This window comes from Argentina silus (genome assembly GCF_951799395.1).
Source record: "Argentina silus genome assembly, chromosome: Y".
Classification (NCBI taxonomy): domain Eukaryota; kingdom Metazoa; phylum Chordata; class Actinopteri; order Argentiniformes; family Argentinidae; genus Argentina; species Argentina silus.
In genome coordinates, this window is record NC_139654.1 from 670,264 (window position 1) to 694,958 (window position 24,695).

Genomic DNA, 24,695 nt, shown 5'->3' on the forward strand with positions numbered 1-24,695 from the left:
GTATATGTGTGTGTGTGTTTTCTTGATTAACCTCTCTCTGTGTATGTGTGTGTGTGTGTGTGTATATGTGTGTATATGTGTGTGTGTGTGTGTGTGTGTGTGTGTGTGTGTGTGTGTGTGTGTGTGTGTACACGCCTCTCTTTAAAGATCCTTTAACAAGCTGCAGTGGGAGTTCTGCCAGCTTGTCTCTGGACCGCTGTCGTCTGGTTGAGGCAGACTTTGATTACAAGACTCTGCACCTCAACGACCCAAGCTGCATCGGGGTGTTAGAGAAGGGCGTTGTGGTGTACCGCTTCGACAACCACAACCACAGCTGCGGCACTCTGCTCACGGTACCAAAACACACATCAAACATCTATAGATGACCCAGCAAGGCTGGGGTTCTAACCAGGCTGGGGTTCTAACCAGGGGTTCTGGCCAGGCTGGGTTTCTAACCCGGCTGGGGTTCTAACCAGGGGTTCTAGCCAGGCTGGGGTTCTAACCAGGCTGGGGTTCTAACCAGGGGTTCTAGCCAGGGGTTCTAACCAGGCTGGGGTTCTAGCCAGGCTGAGGTTCTAATCAGGCTGGGGTTCTAACCAGAGGTTCTAACAAGGCTGAGGTTCTAACCAGGCTGGGGTTCTAGCCAGGTCGGGGTTCTAACCAGGCTGGGGTTCTAGCCAGGCTGGGATTCTAACCAGGCTGGGGTTCTAACCAGGCTGGGGTTCTAGCCAGGCTGGGGTTCTAGCCAGATTGGGGTTCTAACCAGGCTGGGGTTCTAGCCAGGCTGGGGTTCTAACCAGGCTGGGGTTCAGTGAGTGAAGCCCCTCCCTCCCCTCTCCACAGTCCAACAACACTCACATCATCTACAAGAACTCCGTCCAGAGGAACTACAACTCCTCCATGGCCATCCACCGCATGGACGAGACCAACCTGGACTTCTCTTGCGCCTACACCAAGAACACCTCCCAATCTATGGCCCTGGGCATCAAGGTCAAAGACAGGTGTGTGTATGTGTGTGTGTGTGTGTGTGTGTGTGTGTGTGAGGTCACCCAGGCCTTTCACTGTGGTAATACATGTGTAATGTGATGCACATTACCGGGAGAGAATACCTTCCAGCCAGAGGAGTTCACAGCGTTAAAACAAGGTCAAGGTTGGTATCGTCAGTGTTGGGGAAGCGACTCTGAACATCCATTTAACTCAGTTACCAACAACTTTACGAGGCAGGAAGTTGAACGTCACTAAAGCTACCGTTGATGGAAATACAGCTTGTTACTTTGAAAAAACAAACAAACCAGGAAACTACTTCGTCCGACACACTAGGAGGGTTAGCGATAGCGTCTGGTCAGAGGGTTATGGGTGAGGCTAGGCTAAGTGTTATCACTAGGAGAGTTAGCGATAGCGTCTGGTCAGAGGGTTATGGGTGAGGCTAGGCTACGTGTTATCACTAGGAGGGTTAGCGATAGCATCTGGTCAGAGGGTTATGGGTGAGGCTAGGCTAAGTGTTATCACTAGGAGGGTTAGCGATAGCGTCTGGTCAGAGGGTTATGGGTGAGGCTAGGCTACGTGTTATCACTAGGAGGGTTAGCGATAGCGTCTGGTCAGAGGGTTATGGGTGAGGCTAGGCTACGTGTTATCACTAGGAGAGTTAGCGATAGCGTCTGGTCAGAGGGTTATGGGTGAGGCTAGGCTAAGTGTTATCACTAGGAGAGTTAGCGATAGCGTTGCAGTCAAACTGGACACGCTGCCCATGAGAACCAGATCCTCATCCACACTCCGAGCCATGGACTGATAGTTTCACTGTTGGTATTTGGAGAGTTTGAGGTTTGTTGACTGTGTGTGTTGGTTCATTTGTTGAAACTCAGCGGCTCTGTGAGCAAGAGCCTGTCCTCTGGAGAATGGAACTACAAACTCACCATGACGGTCTTCTACGACGCCGAGTTCAGCCAGCCCCTGAACGACTCAGCAGCCCTCCGATTGGACCAGAAGCTCTACCTATCCCTAAACACCACCGGATTGGACAGCAAGATCATCATGGTGACTGACGCCTGCTGGGCCACGCCTGAAAGCTCCTCAAATGCTGCTGTGCGCTGGGACATCATCAAGGAAGGGTGAGACACACGCACACACACACACACACACACACACACACACACACACACACACACACACACACACACATGCACCATCAGACACATAGATGGGTACACATTGGCTGCTCTGACACATATGTCCTGTGTGTCCATGTCCCAGGTGTGCCAACCCTGCCGACAGCACGGTGAACATTCTGACCAACGGCGACTCCTCCGCCACCCGCTTCTCCTTCAGAATGTTCCAGTTCTCTGGCAAATCCTCGGACGTGTTCCTGCACTGCAACATCCACCTGTGTGTGCTGAAGAACGGGAACTGTGCCCCGGTAGGCCAGGAGCCATCACTCCTCACACACACACACACACACACAGACACAGTGTCCTCTCACTGACTGTCTCTCTCCCACAGACATGTTCCGGGGTGAAGAATAGAAGGAGACGGCGATCTCTGCAGCAGCACAGCCACAGCTTCATCACCATGGCGATGAGCGCCATCAATTAGGTAAGAGTGTGTTAGATAGCTGTTAAACACATCAGCTCACCGCATCATATGATACAGCAGTCTGCAGCTCTGTTACACATGCCCGTCTGAATCCTGGTTGTGTGTGTCGGTCCTCAGGTTGCCTTTGTGTTGAATGAAGTGACACGTTGTCATTCTGGAAGGTGTCCTGTCCAGGACTGTAGCCGCTTGACCTCTGACCCGGAGGCAGTTCTGGAGCCAGGATGTCCCTGACCTTCGCCTGACCCTGACCAAGAGCCGCGTCCTAATAGGGTAGAAGATGTGTGGTCCAATCCGCTCTCTGCTCCATCTAGTGGACAAACCTGTCTGTAAACTGCCTCATCTTTAATACACTGTTTAACAGACTGTGTTTACCATACTGTGTTTAGAAGACCGTGTTTACCCGACCACACTCTCTATCCGTTGTTAAAGGTAGACTCAGCGATATGACGTAACCTGTGAATATTGGCAGAGATCGTTGAAGCCTAAGGCAAGACAATTCCCTCGCCAGCCCGTTTGTCACATGGCCATCTGCCACTGTCGTGCTCGTGCACCAATGGAATCCATCATTAGTGAAACGTCCGTCGCTCGGATGAATCTGAAACATCGCTGAAGTCAACCAACGTCCCGCGTTGACGTCATATCGCTGAGTCTACCTTTAACTGAATCTTATATCGGTGTCTGGGATTTCTGAAGGGATGCTTTTCTGTGTCTGTGTTCTTTGTGTCGATCAATCAGGGTGGGAAATATGTATATGAACATGCAACGCAACAGTGGCCTTCATGTTTGCAGTGAAAGTTTGAGAGTATCGATTGGAAGATGAGGAAATGGATTGACTTTCAAAGAGTAGGAAGTAAAATGCAGAAGGAGACTTTGATTGGATGCTAACTGGTATTGAATGAATGTTGCTGTTATGATGTGAAGTTTATGATGATGGTATGAGGGTTGACAAGACATTATTATAATAATAGTAGCTGGTTTAATGTAAGCACTAATCTATCAATCATGGGGGCAGGCAAGTTAAATCCAAACTTGAATTTGCACATTGAATGTCTGAGAATACAAACTAAAATATGAAGGAATGTTTGGCATTGAAAGAATATGAACTAAGTAAGAATATTTGGTGTTTAAGAACATTTTAAATTAAGTTTGAGATGTCAAAAGAATGAGGTCACCCGGTAAAAAGGCATCATCAGGAAGAGAATACTATTCCATTGTTTGCTTCGGACAATGAAGATTTAGATTTAAGTAAAAAGGCAAGTGATTGAATGTTTTAATGATAATGCTTAAAAACCTACTGCTAAGAGTAATAGTCTGATATATATATATATATATATATATATATGATAACTGTGTGTTAATCAGTAATTCAGAACAGTAAAAGACCGTTCTGACTATATGTGTAACTTTAACAAACATGTGGAAGCCTGTTTGTGTTAAGGTTAGGGTTAGGTTAGGTTAAGGTTAGGTTAAGGTTAGGTTAGGTTAGGGTGGTGTTGTGGTGTTGTGTATCTGAGTTCCCTGAAGCACCCGGCCGGCCAGCAGGCCAAGTGGACCAGCTCAAACTCAAGTCATTTTCTCTTCTCTCTGTTGTCTGTAATAAAGGCTTTATAAAGGGAACTCCTGCTGTCATCTCCATTAATCAAAATGTACTACAGGTTTATTTTACAACAATATGACTTGTTGAACGGACTTTGCAGCAAGGATAGACGTTTGTAATTCCACCTGAGAAAAAAAAAGCTATTCTATTCTACGAGTTCAGGCATATGGGCAAACTACACATGAACTTTACTAACTAGCACAGGCTAACTACACATTAATGTTTCTACTAGCACAGGCTAACTACACATTCATGTTTCTACTAGCACAGGCTAACTACATGTTTCTACTAGCACAGGCTAACTACATGTTTCTACTAGCACAGGCTAACTACACATTCATGTTTCTACTAGCACAGGCTAACTACATGTTTCTACTAGCACAGACTAACTACATGTTTCTACTAGCACAGGCTAAGTACACATGAACTAGCCTAGTCCTGGACTAAATCACACATACATAGGGTTGGGTTAGATATATATAAACATACGGTTAGGGGTTAGGTTTAATGAAAATCATTTGTTGTACTGTTGCTTCTACTCAATCCATGCATCAGAAGCTGATAATCCATGTCTTCTACCAACCGTAACCCCATCAGTCACGACATAGATCAGGAGAGACCAGGATGGAGGTCATGGTTAGACTGCAGGAGAGAAAGAAGGAGGCCTGGGCTGTCCTGAATGAGAGGATGGAGCTACAGTCTAACCCAGGGGTGGGCAAACTTTTTGGCTCAGGGGCCACATTGACTTTTAAAATTTGACAGACGGGCCGGGCCAGCACCAGATGCATACATATCAAACATAAAACATATATCAAAAATGATAAACATATCAAACATAAACATAAAAAATACAGGGTTAATACTTACATTTACTTTTAGCGGGAACAGTGTTGTTGATCACCCTTTTTGACCAGTGCATCGAAGTCTGGTGTTAGTTTTGTTGTGGCAATTCTCAGAACAGATCTGAGGTGTTCATCACTCAACTGGGATCTGTGGGGTGCTTTGTTGGTGTTCATCACGCTAAAAGTCTGTTCACGCACATACGTAGAGCCAAACAACATCCTCTGTGCCATCTTTTGGATGTTTGGAAATTTGGCTGCGCTTAATGAAGCATAAAACTCATCCAGTTTAAGAGAGTTGAACTTCTCCTTTAAGACGGTGTCACATTGGAGATCAATCAGTTCCAACTGCAACTCCTGTGGCGCCGTTTCACTCATACTTTCCCCAAACTTAACCAGCGGACATTAGAGTGGTAAAGCAAGTCCTGGTGATCAGCGTCAGTTTCTTCAAGAAACATAACAAACTGACGATGCTGAAGTCCCCTCGCTCGAATAAAGTTAACAAGTTTTACAACTGGCTACACTACGTGGTCAAGCTGCAATACGGATTTACACAGTGCTTCCTGGTGGATTATGCAGTGTAGGAAAATTACCTCCTGCTCAGGGTTGTCCTCTTTCACCCTCTCCTGGATTCTTTTGAGCAGCCCGACGTTTTTTCCAGTCAGATTTGGCGATCCATCTGTGGTAACGTTGGCGAGTGTACTCCAAGGTAGCTTGTGCCTCTTGATGACCCCCAACACGCTGTCATACAAGTCCTCTTTCCGCGTTTTCCCCCTCAGGGATTCCATGGCCAAAAACTCCTCCGTTATCTCAAAATTGTCATTAATCCCTCTGATAAAAATGACAAGCTGAGCGGTGTCCTTTATGTCATTACTTTCGTCCAGTGCCAAGGAATATAATGTAAATGACTCCGCTTTTTTGTTTAGCTTGCTAGCTAAGTCTTCGTAAATTAGCTCAACACGGCGAGTCACTGTCCTGCGTGATAAGCTCATTTTTTCAAATTTGTTCTTGCTCTCAGGACACAAGATACCTGCTGTCTCTACCATGCACTCTTTGAGAAACTCCCCTTCTGAGAAAGGCTTGCTGGTCTTTGCTAATTTGAATGCCAGCAAATAACTTGCCTTCGTGCTTGATTCTTGAATGGCAGTTTGTCGGATAAAGGTGTTTTGCTGAGCCTGCAAACTAGCTGCCAACCTCAAAGCGGTAGCTGTCCGTTCTTGCGTTGACTGGTTGTTAGCGTAATTAGCATGTTTGGTGGAAAAGTGACGGCTGATGTTGTATTCCTTTAAAACCGCAACGGTTTCTTGGCAAATAAGACATACAGCCTTTGACCGGACTTAAATGAAAAAGTATTTAGTTTCCCATTCCTTATTAAACACTCTGCACTCACTGTCGACTTTTCTTTTCTTTGGCCAACTCATTGTTGCAGATGGGTTCAGAACAGTAGCAGAGTAATAACAGAGAGTAGCCCGGGCTCCGCAAAATCAACTCAATGTATGACTGCCCCTTAGTGCGCTACCTGGTGGAATGCCAGGCATTACAGGACAAGGTCAAATGAATGCAGTTTAGTAATTTAATTAATATTCAACCCTCAAATCTGTACCAATCTTCGGCGGGCCGTATTAAAAAGACAAACGGGCCGGATGTGGCCCGCGGGCCGTAGTTTGCCCACCCCTGGTCTAACCCTAAACCATGGATGAGACGTCTCTCTGTCAGATATATGGTGAAGTCCTTGTTAACAGCCTTAGATGGGATCATCTCAACTGTTCAAAGAAAAAGGAAATAATGATCATGAAAAACTCTCTGCCACTATTGACATTTAACAGCAGCGCCCTCTGCTGGCAATTAATTCCTCTAGAGCAGGGGTGCCCAACCTTTTTTGACCCAAGATCTACTTTTCAAGTCGCCAACCTCCCGAGATCTACCAGTCCAGTGTCAACATCGCAAACCCACACACATCGTTTCCAGCCTGCAGTAACTAACCTCACAACACTTTTTCTTGTTGTCACACAACCACTAGACATCACATCACAAACCCTCCCTCTCTCAAACACACACACAGACAAATTCCTCTCACACAGTTGCCAGTTTGCATAGTGTGCTGTAGCACAATCCCGCTCTCTCTCTCACACACACACACACACACACGCCAATCTGCATGATGAGCAATAGCCATAACTGACCTTAATATGAACCAAACAGAAAAATAAACCAGATACAAAACAGGTAGATCTCTGTGTTACGACTCCAGATGAAAACTCGTCTACGTCTAGGGGCGGTAGAGGAGTCGCAACAAAAAGGTAGTACATCAGACTTATTGTAGGAATTAAACAACCACAAACCACAATTCAACTATGTACAGTTATTTGTTTCCTCAGGGAAAACACAACACAAGACACACGCCAAGGAGAAAAGGGAACTTTTTTTGAGCGGTGCCAAAGCAAAGAAATCATAAACAAAAGTGATGTCCTAAACTAGTGCAATAGTAAGCTATACTATCAGGGCTATGCTAAAGTGCTATGCTACACTAGACTAGAACATACATGGGGCGGCACCCACTCCTAACCTGGTGAATTGTAACAGAGGTGAGCCTACGTGTTGGAAATGTAAACCCATGGGTCTCTTACCTATTCACCTTACCCCTATGGCGTACAGTTAACAGACAGACAAATTATGAGAAAAACAATAAGTAAACAATGACGTAAATATAACAAAAGAAAACTAGATGTAAACAAGTACGTCGGAGGTTTCGATCAACCAGGCAACAGTGAGTCGACAGCAAACACAAGACTACGGTGAAAATGGGTTGACTCCCGAGGGGAAGTCCAGCGGAGCTTTTAAAGGACACGGACAGCCCTCTGATTGGTCAGGAACAGTGATGACTGATGGGGACGAATGGCCAATTGCTGACGGACACCTGAATGTAGAGTGACAGGGTAAGGGAAAAACAGAAGGAAACACAAAACACAACAAGGAAACGCACATGTAGGAGTGGGAACGTAACACTCTGAGTTTGAAAAAAGGAAATCACTTCCTACCTTAGTGGGAGACCTGACACTGGGAGGAGGAGGCTAGCTTCTCGTAGTCAGGAGTGTAGGAGCTGGTTGCAAGGCGTGTGTGCTCAGCATCATTCTCCTCCAAGTGAGCACGGAAAAGCCTTCTCTGCAGACTCCTGGCCCGAACTGAACACACAATCTTCATTGCAATATCCATCACTTCTTTCATATTTGAAATCTTTCCACACAACGCTTGCTGGTGAATTATACAATGATAATTCAGGATATCTGGGAAAGATTCACTTTCTTTGCAATGAACCCACTGGTGCGGCCCATCATAGCAGGCGCCCCATCAGTTGTGATGGAGATCAGCTTGAAGAGCGGCAGTTTTGTCTCGCTAACAAATCCCATGAAAGCATTAAACATATCCTCACCTCTGGTGTGTCCTTTTAATGGCAAAATGGTGAGTAGCTCTTCCTTGGCGCTCATGTCTTCAAAAACCATCCTGATGAAAACACACAATTGTGCCACATCCACCATATCAGTCGACTCGTCAAATTGGAGGGAAAAGCACTCACGCGTCAATATCCTTCCTCAGTTGCTCCTCCACATCCACAGCCATTCCCTCACATCGCCTTGTAGTCGTATTGCGGGAGAGTTGCACTTCTTTAATGGCCTTTACGATCTCGGTTTTATTTTTAAAGTCGTCAAAAAGGCTATCCGCTGCCTCGAGAAAGGCTTCCTTCACAATATCGCTGTCTTTGAATGGCTTCTTGTGTTTAGCAAGGACGTGACTGACGCGATAGGAAGCAATAGTTGCGGCCTTACCCTGGGTCTTCGGTTTGGTGAAGATTGACTGCCATGCTGCAAGCTGTGCTTTCAAATCCCGCACTTTTGTGGCGCGTAAAGGCGTTTTTGCAGGGAAATCCCTCTCGTAGCTCCCGGGTACCGTTTTAAAATGCCGCTCCAGATTCCCTTTCTTTGCCAACGCCACCGTTGCATTGCAGATCAAACAAACAGGCTTTGAATGAGAATAAACACAAAAATAATCTTCCTCCCATTCAGGGTGAAAATGGTAGGTCTTGGCTCGTTTCCCCTCAGACATGTTAAAGTTTAGGAGTGCGTAACCGCTCTGATCGCTAGCTGCTAGCTACTGTTGACAGCTGTCAACTTACTATCATGCATGTCTCGCGCTACAGTAGGTTAAACGTGACCTACTTTTTTTTTTTTTGTGGACGTGTTTAAGAGACTGATAGGGTGCGCAGGCAAGGACTCATGATAGGCTGTAGTGTACATTTAATACAAAATATAACACACACACACACACACACAAAACAAAACATATCCAACGACGCATAACTACAACAAAACAAAACAGTTTACAGTTACACATAAAAAAAACTTTTTTTTTTTCATTTTTTTCCTACACCCCTCGTGATCGACTTGGGATCAGGCCGGGGTCTACCAGTAGACCGCGATCGACTGGTTGGGCACTCCTGCTCTAGAGCAGCGGTCCTCAACCTTTTTTGCACCACGGACCAGTTTCATGCAAGACTATTTTTCCACGGACCAGGGGGGAAAGAATCACGCGCATAACAAAACACAATAAAGTGCATATTATATAATTTAATTATTCATTTAATGATTACATTTATAATGTAAAAGTGACTCAACTCACCATAATACAGAATCAGTGGGAGCACTGAGCTTGTTTCCCTGCAACGAGACGGTCCCATCTAGGGGTGATGGGAGACAGTGACACCCGAAGTGTCCTTACCGGCAGGCATGATCAACTCTTCACCAATAGTGAAGGGCTTCTTAGCCTTGGCAATGCGGTTAGCCACTAAGAATGATGCTCTCAGTGCAGACACATTTGATGATGTGGTGGCCTTCAATAATTGCTTCTGTCCTTCGTGTTCATGTTTTTTTCTTTAAAAAAAACACCAAAGACTTGTCTTTTAATGCAGGGTGCTTGGTCTCTACGTGGCGAAGCAGTTTTGAAGGCTTCATGGCCTCGTTGGATAGCCGGTCGCCACATATTATACAGAGCGGGCTTGGGGCATGTCAATCACCTGTTGCGATGAACCCGTAATTTAAGTAGGACTCTTAGGTATTTTCTTTTAAATGCAGCTTTCTTTTTTTTTGGCAGTCTAGGAGTCTTCTGCTGTCTCATCATAGAGTCTTTCCCCCTTTTCAAAGAATCTCTCCAGCAATGTTTGTTTTTTACTCATTTTTGCTGGGTTAGCTTGTGGGCTTCATTTATCGGTGCATGGAAAAAAAACTGCGACTGAGAAGTGTGGAAAAGTGGCACAGATGGAAGTGGTCATTTTTCAAACACCCTGCAGACTGCGATAGTCAATAAAATGGAAATAAAATACAAATTAAAATGTTTTTATTCTTTCTGTGCGGCCCGGTACCAAATGATCCACGGCCGAAACTGGTCCGCGGCCCGGTAATTGGGGACTCCTGCTCTAGATTACTGCAAGGAGACAGAGAACGTCCCAGGGTTCGGGTTAGGGTTGGGGTTATGATTAGGGTTTGGGTCAGGTTCATGGTCAGGGTTAGAGTTAGAGTTAGGGTTAGAGTTTGGGTCAGGGTCAGGGTTAGAGTTAGAGTTAGAGTTAGGGTTAGAGTCAGGGTCAGGGTTAGGGTTAGGGTTAGGGTTAGGGTTAGAGTCAGGGTCAGGGTTAAGATTCAAGATTCAAGATTCAAAGTGTTTATTATCATATGCACAGTAGAAAACATGTTTCCCTGTACAATGAAATTCTTGCTTTGCTGTCCGCAGAATGCCAACCAATGTAAAATATACAATACTAAAGAATATACAATATATACTAAACAAATGTACAAGACAGCAACATTTAAGGCATAAAATAAAATAGCAGCAATAATAATAATAAAACAGTGCAAATGTAGCAGTGCAATTATGCAAACTGGAAAATTCAGTTATTTGAGGTAGTAAGGTTATATTAATCTCCTATGGGTTGTTTAGGAGCCTGATGGCAGTGGGAAAGAAGGAGTTCTTCAGTCTGGTGGTCCTGCATTTAACACTTCTGTACCTCCGGCCTGAGGGTAGAAGTGTGAACAGTCCGTGCTGGGGGTGGGTGGGGTCCTTGAGGATGGAGGCGGCTCTCCTGTGGACTCTGCGGTGGTAGATGCTCTGCAGAGAGGGCAGTGGAGTCCTGGTGATTTTCTCAGCGTCTCCTAGGCCTGTCTGCACATTTGGGTTGTCATGACGTTGCTAAGGGAAGTGTTAACACTGGAAAGAAAACGTCCCCTTTGGTTCACACTAATGTTCTATTATACTAATGTTCTATTACACTAATGTTCTATTAAACTAACGTTCTATTACACTGTTCTATTACACTAATGTTCTATTACACTAATGTTCTATTACACTAATGTTCTATTATACTAATGTTCTATTATACTAACGTTCTATTACACTGTTCTATTACACTAATGTTCTATTACACTAACGTTCTATTACACTAATGTTCTATTATACTAATGTTCTATTACACTAATGTTCTATTACACTGATGTTCTATTACACTGTTCTATTACACTAATGTTCTATTACACTAATGTTCTATTACACTAATGTTCTATTACACTGTTCTATTACACTAATGTTCTATTAAACTAATGTTCTATTATACTAACGTTCTATTACACTGTTCTATTACACTAATGTTCTATTACACTGATGTTATATTACACTAATGTTCTATTACACTAATGTTCTATTACACTGTTCTATTAAACTAATGTTCTTTTACACTAATGTTCTATTATACTAATGTTCTATTACACTAATGTTCTATTACACTGTTCTATTAAACTAATGTTCTTTTACACTAATGTTCTATTACCCCTGGATACGATCTAGTGTGCCTAGAAACGAAACTCACTAACTTACCATGTTGTCAAACATGTTGGCACCGAACAGTCCCATAGAAATACATTCCTAACCCTAACAGTTCCATAGAAATACATTCCTAACCCTAACAGTTCCATAGAAATACATTCCTATCCCTAACAGTCCCATAGAAATACATTCCTAACCCTAACAGTTCCATAGAAATACATTCCTAACCCTAACAGTCCCATAGAAATACATTCCTAACCCTAACAGTCCCATAGAAATACATTCCTAACCCTAACAGTCCCATAGAAATACATTCCTATCCCTAACAGTCCCATAGAAATACATTCCTATCCCTAACAGTCCCATAGAAATACATTCCTAACCCTAACAGTCCCATAGAAATACATTCCTATCCCTAACAGTCCCATAGAAATACATTCCTATCCCTAACAGTCCCATAGAAATACATTCCTAACCCTAACAGTCCCATAGAAATACATTCCTATCGCTAACAGTCCCATAGAAATACATTCCTATCCCTAACAGTCCCATAGAAATACATTCCTATCCCTAACAGTCCCATAGAAATACATTCCTATCCCTAACAGTCCCATAGAAATACATTGGAACATTTAAAAATGCATTTTGTTTTTACGCTGCTGAAACAATCCGGAGTGCCAGATGTGTGAAAGGTTCAACCACTGAAGAGGAAATCTTCTCACATGGTTCTGCTTTCCTCCATTGGCCTCATGTGTTGTGCTGTCGACAGTCGACCAACAGATGGCGCCATGCAGCGTGTTTCTGCTCTCTGTCAGTCGCTGGAAAACTGACGGAACAGATTTAATCCACCATCAACTCCATAAGCATTACATACATGACATCACATTACATACATGTAACTTAGCTACTAACCGTAGCTAAGTCTTTCAACTTAACGAAGGTGTCGTCCGCGCTACGCTAACCAGGCTAACCAAGGCTACACGATGCTACGCTAAGGCTACACTACACTATGCTAGCCTCGACTACACTAGACTATGCTATGCTACGCTACGCTACCCGGGTGGCGTGGACCAGGTAGCCCTTGGCCTTGATGATGCCGCGGCTCTTGACGATGATGGCGTAGCGCAGGACCCAGCGGAGGCGCCACGCCACGCCGACGCCGCGTCACAGCCGTCGCGGTCGGGGTCGCCGTGGGATGCCGTTGCTAACGCCGCGCTCTCACGGAGCGCCTCCTGGAAGCCCGCCGACGTGATGAGCTCTGGAAGACGACAGAGAGACAGACAGGTTAGAGAAAGACAGGTTAGGGGGAGAGAGACAGGTCAAAGACAGACAGACAGCTCAGAGGGAGAGGAGGGAGGGAGAGAGAGAGAGACAGGTTAGAGGGGAGACAGACATGTCAAAGACAGACAGATAGACAGACGGGTCAGAGAGAGAGAGACAGCGCCTCCTGGAAGCCCGCCGCCGAGATAAGCTCTGGAAGGAGAGAGAGAGAGAGAGAGACAGGTTAGAGGGAGAGACAGACATGGAAAGAGAGGGAGAGAGAGAGAGAGACAGGTTAGAGGGAGAGACAGACATGGAAAGAGAGGGAGGGAGAGAGAGAGACAGGTCAGAGAGAGACAGACAGCTCAGATGAAGAGGGAGGTTAGGTTAGAGGGGGGACAGACAGGTCAGAGAGAGACAGACAGGTCAGGGACAGAGAGAGAGAAAGAGAGACAGACAGACAGACACCCCCAGACAAATTGATCACAGACAGACAGATCACAGACAGACACCCACCTTTGGGGTCGTTGTGGGTCAGTAGCTGGACCCCCGCCTGCTTGGCATACGCCGTCAGATCGGGGGGCATCACACAACAGGACGCCAGGTTGACCTGGTTGCTGATGGGCTTCACCTTGGATACGGGAGAGAGAGAGACAGGTCAGAGAGACAGACAGGTCAGGGACAGAGAGACAGACAGGCCATCAGATCGGGGGGCATCACAGAACAGGACGCCAGGTTGACCTGGTTACTGGTGGGCTTCACCTTGGATACGGAAGAGAGAGAGACAGGTCAGGGAGAGACAGACAGGTCAGGGACAGAGAGACATACAGGCCATCAGATCGGGGGGCATCACACAACAGGACGCCAGGTTGACCTGATTACTGGTGGTCTTCACCTTGGATACGGGGGAGAGAGAGAGAGAGAGAGAGAGACAGGTCAGGGACAGACAGACAGGTCAGGGACAGAGAGAGAGAGACAGACAGACAGACACTGTTAACTGCTTGGTTGGGACAGAGAGAGAGAGACAGGACAGGGACAGAGAGAAAGAGAGAGAGAGAAAGAGAGACAGACAGTTGGCGTACGCACTCAGTTTGACCTGGTTACTGGTGGGGTTTCACCTTGGACATGGAGAGAGAGACAGACAGGTCAGGGAGAGACAGATACCCCCAGCACAGGACAGACAGACAGACAGTTCAGAGACAGAGACAGACACCCACCTGGGCCCAGTCGTAGCGCTCCTCCAGGAGGCCCTTGTCCAGGACAGACAGACAGATCAGACAGACAGACACCCACCTGGTCCCAGTCGTACAACTCCTCCAGGAGGCCCTTGTCCAGGACAGACAGACAGGTCAGGGATAGAGCGAGAGAGAGAGAGAGACAGACAGACAGACACACACACCGTCCAGGACAAACAGACAGGCCAGAGAAAGACAGACAGACACCCACCTGGGCCCAGTTGTGCAGCTCCTCCAGGAGGCCCTTGTCCAGGTCCGACGTCCCGATGGCGACCACCTTCCCGGACGCCACCAGCGTTTCCAAGAAAACCCATGCCGGCTGCAGGTCCGAGAGGGTCTGGGGGGCGTGGGGGGGGCGCCAGGATGACCGAGTCGAGTTGGGAGAGGGCGAGAGTGAGACAGGCTGTTGGGGGGGAGGGAGACAGGTTAGGGAGAGAAAGACAGGTTAGAGGTCCGAGAGGGTCTGGGTGTGGGGGGGGGGGGGGGATGTTGTCCTCCTGGTCGACAGGGCGAGGGTGAGACAGGCTGTGGAGGGGAGAGACAAACAGGTAAAGAGAGAGACAGACAGGCAGGCAGCCAAACAGACAGACAGCCAAACAGGCAGACAGACAGACAGGCAGACAGCCAGCCAGCCAGCCAAACAAACAGACAGACAAGCAGACAGCCAAACAGGCAGACAGACAGACAAACAGGCAGGACTCACCCATGTCGACAGCCTGCCTGATGGACGACTGGTCCGACTGGCACAGGAACAGCTTGACTGCAACGACAACGTTAGCGTGGGTTAGCCTAGGTTAGCCTGTGTTAGCATGTGCTGGTGTCATTTGTTAGCCTGTGTTAACGTGTGGTCGCGTCGTGTGTAATCATGGGCTGGTATCGTTTGTTAGCCCTGGGTTAGCGTGTGTTATCGTGGTGCGTGTGAGCCGGTGTTAGCATGCACTAGCATTTATTAGCATGTGTTATCGTGGTGTGTGTTAGCGTGCGTGAGCCTGTCTTAGCCTGCGTTAACCTGTCTTACCCTGCATTAGCGTAGCGTTAGCCTGCGTTAGCTTGTCGTAGCGTACCAGACACCTTCAGCTCCTCCCTCTCCTCCGGTGTGATGGTGGCCTCGGCCGCCTGGGGGGTGGAGCAGTCCAGGACGTCAGACTCCTGGAGAGACAGACAGGTTAGAGACAGACAGGTTAGAGAAAGACAGGTGAGAGAGAGACAGGTAAACAGACAGACAGGTTAGAGAGAGAGAGACAGACAGGTCAGAGAGAGAGAGACAGACAAGCATGATGGTGGCCTCGGCCGCATGGGGGGTGGAGCAGTCCAGGACGTCAGACTCCTGGAGAGACAGACAGGTCAGAGAGAGAGACACAGGTAAACAGACAGACAGGTTAGAGAGAGAGAGACAAGTTAGAGACAGACAGACAGAGAGACAGACAGGCGTGATGGCCTCGGCCGCGTGGGGGGTGGAACAGTCTAGGACGTCAGACTCCTGGAGAGACAGACAGGTCTGAGAGACAGACAGGTTCAGGACAGACAGATTACAGAAAGACAGCCAGGCGTGCCTGGGAGGGGGGAGCAGTCCAGGTTAGAGACAGACCAGACTAGTCGAACTAGAGAGAGGGAGAGAAAGAGAGAGAGATTAGCTGACCTCAGCAGAACCTCCCTCCCTCCCTGTTCAACCCTCCCCCCCAAACCTGCCTCCCCCCCGTCTCCCTGCCTGTGTGTGTGTCTGTGTGAGTGTGTCTGTGTATGTCTGTGTGAGTGTGTGTATGTCTGTGTGAGTGTGTGAGTGTGTGTGTGTGTGTCTGTGTGTATGTGAGTGTGTGTGTGTCTTCCTCTCTCTCTCCCTGTCTCAGGAGCACCCACCCACACACACACACACACACACACGTTGTCACTTGACTCACTAAACATTGACGCCTCTGGGCATGTGTGTGTATGTGTGAGTGTCTGTGTGAGTGTGTGTCTGTCTGTGTGAGTGTCCGTATGTGTGAGTGTGTGTGTGTGTCTCCCTCTCTCTCTCCCTGTCTCAGGGGCACACACACACACACACACACACACACACACACACACACACACACGTTGTCACTTGACTCACTAAACATTGACGCCTCTGGGCATGTGTGTGTGTGTCTGTGTGTGTCTGTGTGAGTGAGTGTGTGTGTGAGTGTGTGTGTGTGTGTGTCTGTGTGTTGTGATGGCCCAGCCGGTGAGCAGTGCCCCACAGAGACACCTGGTGGCCACAAGGGGGAGGCAAAGGCAGCCATGGGGTGTCGTGCTGGATGGGAGGTACTATCCCAGTTCTATGTCCTGGAGACTCCGCCACCAATCAGATGACTCAGCTCACCGCTCACAGGTGCGCTGAGTCAGCTCGGCGATCCTGAGGCCTTTTAAACTCCCCAGGACAAGCTGAAGACAGACTGGCTGGAGGAACGAGTCGAGACCAGACACCCGCTAAGCCAGTCTCATAAGCCAAACGGGAGAGAAAGCCTGGAAGACGGAGAGGAACCCCCCAACCGACCGGAGGAAGAGGTCAGTGAAAGGGACCCGATATCCCACTAACTTTGGCCTGTCTCTCTCTCTCTCTCTCTGACGACAAGAAGAACCCGGCGGAGCGCCGTAGCGCCAACCGCCAACCCGGTGAAGATTTGAGTTGCCTTTCGCCTCTCCCTTTTCCCCGCACCTTAGAAATAAAACCCTACGTTGATTTCACCGCAACCCCTGTTTCCGCCTGTTTCTATTCTCATTGGTTGACCCGCTGTTGCGCCTGTCGACCAGGCTCCCACAGTGTGTCTGTGTGAGTGAGTGTGTGTGTCTGTGTGAGTGTGTCTGTCTGTCTATCTGTGTGTGTGTGTGTGTGTGTGTGTCTCCCTCTCTCTCTCTCACACACACACGTTGTCACTTGACTCACTAAACATTGACGCCTCTGGGCGCGCGTGTGTGTGGGTGTGCGTGTGTGTGTGGAGCATCCAGAGAGAGACGAAGTAAAGGAGGGAGGGAAGGAAGGAAGGTAGGAAGAGAGGGATGAGTCTCACCTTCTCCTCCGCCGACAGTAAGGAAAGAAGAGAGGAAACAGGAAAGGAGGGAAGGGAAGGAGGGAGGGAAGGAGGGAGGGAAGGAGAGAGAGAGAGAGAGACAGGAGGGAGGGAGGGAGGGAGGGGAGAAGGAGGGGAGAAGGAGGGAGAGAGAGAGACAGGAGGGAGGGAGGGAGAGAGAGAGACAGGAGGGAGGGAAGGAGGGAGAGAGGGAGAGAGACAGGAGGGAGGGAGGGAGGGAGAGACAGGAGGGAAGGAAGGAAGGAAGACAGGAAAGGAGGGAGAGAAGGAGGGAGGGAAGGAGGGAGAGACAGGAGGGAGAGAAGGAGAGAGAGACAGGAGGGAGGGAGGGAGAGAAGGGGGGAGGGAAGGAGAGAGAGAGAGAGACAGGAGGGAGGGAGAGAAGGAAAGAAGGAGGGAGGGAGGGAGGGAGAGAGACAGGAGGGAGGGAAGGAGGGAGGGAGAGAGACAGGAGGGAGGGAGAGACAGGAGGGAAGGAAGTAAGGAAGACAAGAAAGGAGGGAAGGAAGAGAGAGACAGGAAAGGAGGGAGGGAGGGAGGGAGAGAAGAGAGGGATGAGTCTCACCTTCTCCCCGGCCGACGGCGTCTCAGAGGACCAGTCACTCAGCATGGCGCGGATACAGTCCTGGAGCTACGGCAACAACAGACAGACAGGTCAGATGGAGAGACAGACAGGTCAGAGACAAACAGACAGACAGACAGACAGGTCAGAGACTGACAGACAGACAGACAGACAGAGGGACAGACAGGTCAGAGACAGACAGACAGACAGTGTGAGTGTGTGTGTGTATGTCTGTGTGAGTGTGTGTGTGTGTGTGTATGTCTGTGTGAGTGTGTGTGTGTCTGTGTGTGTGTGTGTGTGTGTGTGTGTGTGTATGTGAGTGTGTATGTGTCTCCCTCTCTCTCTCCCTGTCTCAGGAGCACCCACACACACACACACACACACGTTGTCACTTGACTCACTAAACATTGACGCGCGTGTGTGTGGGTGTGCGTGTGCGTGTGTGTGTGTGTGGAGCATCCAGAGAGAGACGAAGTAAAGGAGGGAGGGAAGGAAGAGAGGGATGAGTCTCACCTTCTCCTCCGCCGACAGTAAGGAAAGAAGACAGGAAACAGGAAAGGAGGGAAGGGAATGAGGGAGAGAAGGAGAGAGAGAGAGAGACAGGAGGGAGGGAAGGAGGGAGAGAGGGAGAGAGACAGGAGGGAGGGAAGGAGGGAGAGAGGGAGAGAGACAGGAGGGAGGGAGGGAGAGACAGGAGGGAAGGAAGGAAGGAAGACAGGAAAGGAGGGAAAGAAGAGAGAGACAGGAGGAAAGGAGGGAGGGAAGGAGGGAGAGAGACAGGAGGGAGAGAGGGAGAGAGACAGGAGGGAGGGAGGGAGAGACAGGAGGGAAGGAAGGAAGGAAGACAGGAAAGGAGGGAAAGAAGAGAGAGACAGGAGGAAAGGAGGGAGGGAAGGAGGGAGAGAGAGAGAGACAGGAAAGGAGGGAGGGAGAGAAGAGAGGGATGAGTCTCACCTTCTCCCCGGCCGACGGCGTCTCGGAGGACCAGTCACTCAGCGTGGCGCGGATACAGTCCTGGAGCTACGGCAACAACAGACAGACAGGTCAGATGGAGAGACAGACAGGTCAGAGAGAAACAGACAGACAGACAGATAAGACAGAGGGACAGACAGGTCAGAGACAGCATGGCGCGGATACAATCCTGGAGCTGGAGGGCAACAAAAGACATACAGGTCAGACAGACAGACAGAGAGAGACAGGTCAGATAGAGAGACAGACAGGTCAGAGACAGCGTGGCGCGGATATAATCCTGGAGCTGAACGGCAACAACAGGTCAGACAGACAGACAGAAAATGACAATAAAACGACATATTTAGTATTTATTTAATCACATTCATAATACACACACACACACACGGTCAGTTCGTTAGAGCCAGTTAGCATTAGCCTTTAGCACCCCGTCAACACTGCACTCGGTAGGTAAATTCGTTAGCTTCGTTAGTTAGCCCCGTTATCATTAGCCTCAGAGCCGGTAGAGGAGACGGTACCACCGGGGGAGACGGTCCCAGAGGACCCGCTACGAGTACCAGAGGAGCCGCCGGTGTCGGTGGTGGTGGTGGTTTCCATGGTGTCTGTCTCCCCTTCTCTCGTAAAGAAGAAGTAAATGTCGTAAAGATATAATAATAATAATAATAATAATAATAATAATAGTAAATGTCGTAAAATAAGGGAGGTTGGTGTGTTTGAGGGAATGTCGTAAAGGAAAAGAAAATGTCGGAAAGGGACGGGATATGGTGGGTTACCTAGCAACGAGGGGGTGGGGAGAGTGTGTGGTTTGAAGGAGTTTCATAAAACATTTTTTTCTAAAAAATGTCGTAAAATACGAACGGTGGAGGGAAAAGGGGGGGGGTTGCCTAGCAACGAGGAGGTGGGTTTGAAGAGCCAAACTACATGGTTCTACTAGCCCTAGGGTTAGGGTCAGGGTTTAGGGTTAAAGTTCACTCATCCCCTAGGGTTAGGGTCAGGGTTTAGGGTTAGGGTTAAAGTTAACTCATCCCCTAGGGTTAGGGTCAGGGTTTAGGGTTAGGGTCAGGGTTAGAGTTAGGGTTAGGGTTAGGGTTAGGGTCAGGGTCAGAGTCAGGTTCAGGGTCAGAGTTAGGGTTAGGGTCAGAGTCAGGGTCAGGGTCAGGGTCAGGGTCAGGGTTAGAGTCAGGGTTAGGGTCAAGGTTAACTCGTCTCCTAGGCCTGTCTGCACATTTGGGTTGTCATGACGTTGCTAAGTGAAGTGTTAACACTGGAAAGAAAACGTCCCCTTTGGTTTCCACTGATGTTGTATTATACTAATGTTCTATTATACTAATATTCTATTATACTAATGTTCTACTACACTGTTCTATTACATAAATGTTCTATTACACTAATGTTCTATTACATAAATGTTCTATTACACTAATGTTCTATTACACTAATGTTTTATTATACTAATGTTCTATTACACTAATGTTCTATTACACTGATGTTCTATTACACTAATGTTCTATTACACTGATGTTCAATTACACTGATGTTCTATTACACTAATGTTCTATTACACTGATGTTCTATTACACTGTTCTATTACACTGTTCTATTACACTGTTCTATTACACTAATGTTCTATTACACTGATGTTCTATTACACTGTTCTATTACACTGTTCTATTACACTGTTCTATTACACTAATGTTCTATTACACTGATGTTCTATTACACTGTTCTATTACACTGATGTTCTATTACACTGTTCTATTACACTAATGTTCTATTACACTGATGTTCTATTACACTAATGTTATATTACACTGATGTTCTATTACACTGTTCTATTACACTAATGTTCTATTACACTAATGTTCTATTACACTGATGTTCTATTACACTGATGTTCTATTACACTAATGTTCTATTACACTAATGTTCTATTACACTGATGTTCTATTACACTGATGTTCTATTACACTGTTCTATTACACTAATGTTCTATTACACTGATGTTCTATTACACTGATGTTCTATTACACTGATGTTCTATTACGCTGATGTTCTATTACACTAATGTTCTATTACACTGATGTTCTATTTCACTAACGTTCCATTACATTGTTCTATTACACTGTTCTATTACACTGATGTTCTATTACACTGATGTTCTATTACACTGATGTTCTATTACACTGTTCTATTACACTGTTCTATTACACTAATGTTCTATTACACTGATGTTCTATTACACTGATGTTCTATTACACTGTTCTATTACACTAATGTTCTATTACACTAATGTTCTATTACACTGATGTTCTATTACACTGTTCTATTACACTGATGTTCTATTACACTGTTCTATTACACTGATGTTCTATTACACTGTTCCATTATAAAAGATCTGTGATGTTATAAAGAATATTTCAGGTTCAAATTCTGGGTTTTTAGGATCCAGTGCTTATTGCTAACTGGCTGGATTCTAATCTCTCTGTTGTTGTAATACTAGTAAATGACCACCAGGCGGTGCCCCCATCTGAGGGCTAGAGGTCTGGGGGATAGGGTTCTGGGGGTCTGGGGGTCTGGGGGTCTGGGGGTCTGGGGTCAGAGGTACTGCAGGGGACAGGTGAAGTCTTCTCATGAGAGCCATGCCTCCCATGGCAGGGAGCGGTACTGCAGGGGACAGGTGAAGTCTTCTAATGAGAGCCATGCCTCCCATGGCAGGGAGCGGTACTGCAGGGGACAGGTGAAGTCTTCTCATGAGAGCCATGCCTCCCATGGCCGGGAGCGGTACTGCAGGGGACAGGTGAAGTCTTCTCATGAGAGCCATGCCTCCCATGGCCGGGAGCGGTACTGCAGGGGACAGGTGAAGTCTTCTCATGAGAGCCATGCCTCCCATGGCAGGGAGCGGTACTGCAGGGGACAGGTGAAGTCTTCTCATGAGAGCCATGCCTCCCATGGCAGGGAGCGGTACTGCAGGGGACAGGTGAAGTCTTCTCATGAGAGCCATGCCTCCCATGGCAGGGAGCGGTACTGCAGGGGACAGGTGAAGTCTTCTCATGAGAGCCATGCCTCCCACAGCCCACAGACAGAGAGGGGAAAAGCAGCCTGCACCTTGGCTGCCCCTCACAATGTCACATGATGCAGAGCTATTACTGTACTAGATGATTACTATGTAAAAATGAAGGAATGCATGGAAAGTGAAGTTCAGAACATGTACAGCGCCTTCTGAAGGTATTCAGACCGCTTCACTTTTTACACATTTTCTTGTGTTATAGACTCAATTTAAAATGGATTCAATTAAAATAATTTGCCATCAATCCACACACAATACCCCAGAATGACAAAGCGAAAACACGATTTTTGAAATTTCTTCATTTATTAAAACTGAAATACAGAAATACCTCATGTACAGAAGTATTCAGACCTTTTGCTATGACACTCTTAAAATTAGCTAAAATGCAAAAATGTCATCAACAAGTCACTCAATAAGTTGAATTAAGTCCATCTTAATGCAAGGATAATAGTTCATGTCATTTTGGAATAAATATCTTTGTTTTTATGGGGTCTCTGATTTGCATCGGAATCAATTACACACTGTGTAGATTAGGATGTTCCGAAGACACTGTCCATGTTGTACCGACAGAGAAGGAGAGCTGTCTTCACATCCACTCCCTGCTATCTTACACACAGCAACGTAATCCAGCATCACAACTCCAACACCCAATCTAACCAACTCTTATATACATACAGACACTCTCTCCTGTGTTATTCTCAGAGTTCATCATCAGTCTGATTTGATCATCTAATCATTCATCTGGATTGTTTCACTGTCAGTTGCATCTCCATAAAAAAAAATAAAAAACATGTAAGCTTCTGTTTTTTGTCACTCAATTACTGATCTGTCTATTTCACTATCAGAAGCATTTAATTTAATAATATATATATACACTACACCCTACACACTATACACTACACCTTACACACTGGGAGAGGGAACATCTGTACATCCAACATCTCAGTGAAAACACACCACTATCCAACTGCATCATGTTCTGATCCGTCATCTTTGAGCCTTTGGTGTTCAGTGTGATCTCCCTGAGACTAGTTAACACAGGGTCACTGAAGAGTCTACATACAAAAGCCAAAACCCTGGGTAGAGGGGCTCAGTGAATGTGGAGTGGAATGTGTGCAGGAGGGTCCGTGTGTCAGAGGAGACGCTGTAGAAGGACAGAGTGCAGGCCGGCCAGTCCAGATACACTCCTACTCTGTGGGAGCCAGAGGAGGGGACAGGTATGTCAGTCTTCTTCTTATTGTGACAGGCGAAGTATCTGTTACCAGAGCACCTCAGACTCCAGGACTTGTCATTGTATCCCAACCTACAATCATCATCCTCTCCTCTCCTGCTGATTCCTTTATATGTCACTCCTATACCAGCCACTCTCCCACTCCACTCTACCTCCCAGTAACGGCGCCCAGTCAGACCCTCTCTACACAGCACCTGGGCCCTGTAGTCAAATCTCTCTGGGTGATCAGGATACGGCTGCTCCTCTGTCCCCCGTGTCACCTTTCTGTTCTCCTCAGACAGAGAGAGGCCTCTGTGTGCTGTGTTTGGGTCCAGGGTGAGCTCACAGGCATCTGATTTAGAGGACAGAAATAATCATCAAATCAATACAATTGAATAACTTACAATATTCACAATGTGATCTTGTTATGGCAACATTATTTTTTTCACAAAATATGACTTATTCATTTAAAATGTTTTACAAGGGATACAACTAATTCACATTTGCTAATATTTTAGATTTACATATGAATACAATACTGGTGCACTGTTTGAACTCTGCTGTACCCTGGTTCTTGAGTAATATCACAGTCCTATTCTCTACAGCCTTGGTGACTTACATTTGATCAGCCCAGGTTTGAGCCTGCACTCTCCACCATGGTCCACACTATATCAACCACAGAAGAACCCACAGTGGATGAATGACACACTCACAATCACGAGGAAAATAGATACTGTGGATTAATCTCATTGATACGTCCAGCCACATATTCAGCCTTTACCTGAGTGTCTGTAGTTTACAGAGTGGATCTTTCTGTACAGCAGAGAGCAGCGCCAGTCCTGAGTCTCCTGGGTGATTGTAGCTGAGGTCCAGCTCTCTCAGGTGGGAGGGTTTAGACCTCAGAGCTGAAGCCAGAGAAACACAGCCTTCCTCTGGGACTCCACAGCCTGACAACCTGGGGAAATAGTGTCACTCCATCTGATATCAAGAATCTGATTATTCCTCTCTAATGTACATGTGCAGCTTTAAATCCTCTTCGTTTGGCAGTTGAAAGGCCACATATGAATGAGGAATACAAATAAATACATGTAGCCAAACGATCACTGTGGTGCAAGAATTCATGAGTGAGAGTTATAGTTGCTCTCAACAGGGGAGCAAACAACCATGGATACATTTGTAGTGACTGGACTTCTACGTCTGGTATAATGTATTTGCTAGCTATTGGGTTAGTGCAGTATTGTGTAGTCCCATGAGCTGATCTAAGGCCAGGTGGGTCAGGATTTCAGGAGAGTAAAGTTATTCAGACAGTGCAGACAGAGCAGCCCCCCCTTGCCACCACACACACGCACACACACACACACACACAGGCACACGCGCACACGCACACACACACACACACACATATTATACAGTGTGGTATATTTGCTAGCCATTGGGTTAGTGCAGTATTGTGTAGCCCCATCAGATGATCTAA

The 24,695-nt window shown here is 46.9% G+C and overlaps 1 pseudogene across 1 annotated transcript; it reads right to left on the reverse strand.

Moving 5' to 3' along the window:
* Nucleotides 1–9,690: 9,690 nt before the first annotated feature.
* On the reverse strand, nucleotides 9,691–23,573 carry LOC310823693 (glutamate--cysteine ligase regulatory subunit-like; annotated as a pseudogene). The gene is made up of 6 exons: nucleotides 23,568–23,573; nucleotides 15,431–15,515; nucleotides 15,070–15,126; nucleotides 14,578–14,769; nucleotides 13,648–13,762; nucleotides 9,691–9,716 (listed from the first exon to the last, which is right to left on the reverse strand). The product of its transcript is annotated as a glutamate--cysteine ligase regulatory subunit-like (transcript).
* Nucleotides 23,574–24,695: the final 1,122 nt, after the last annotated feature.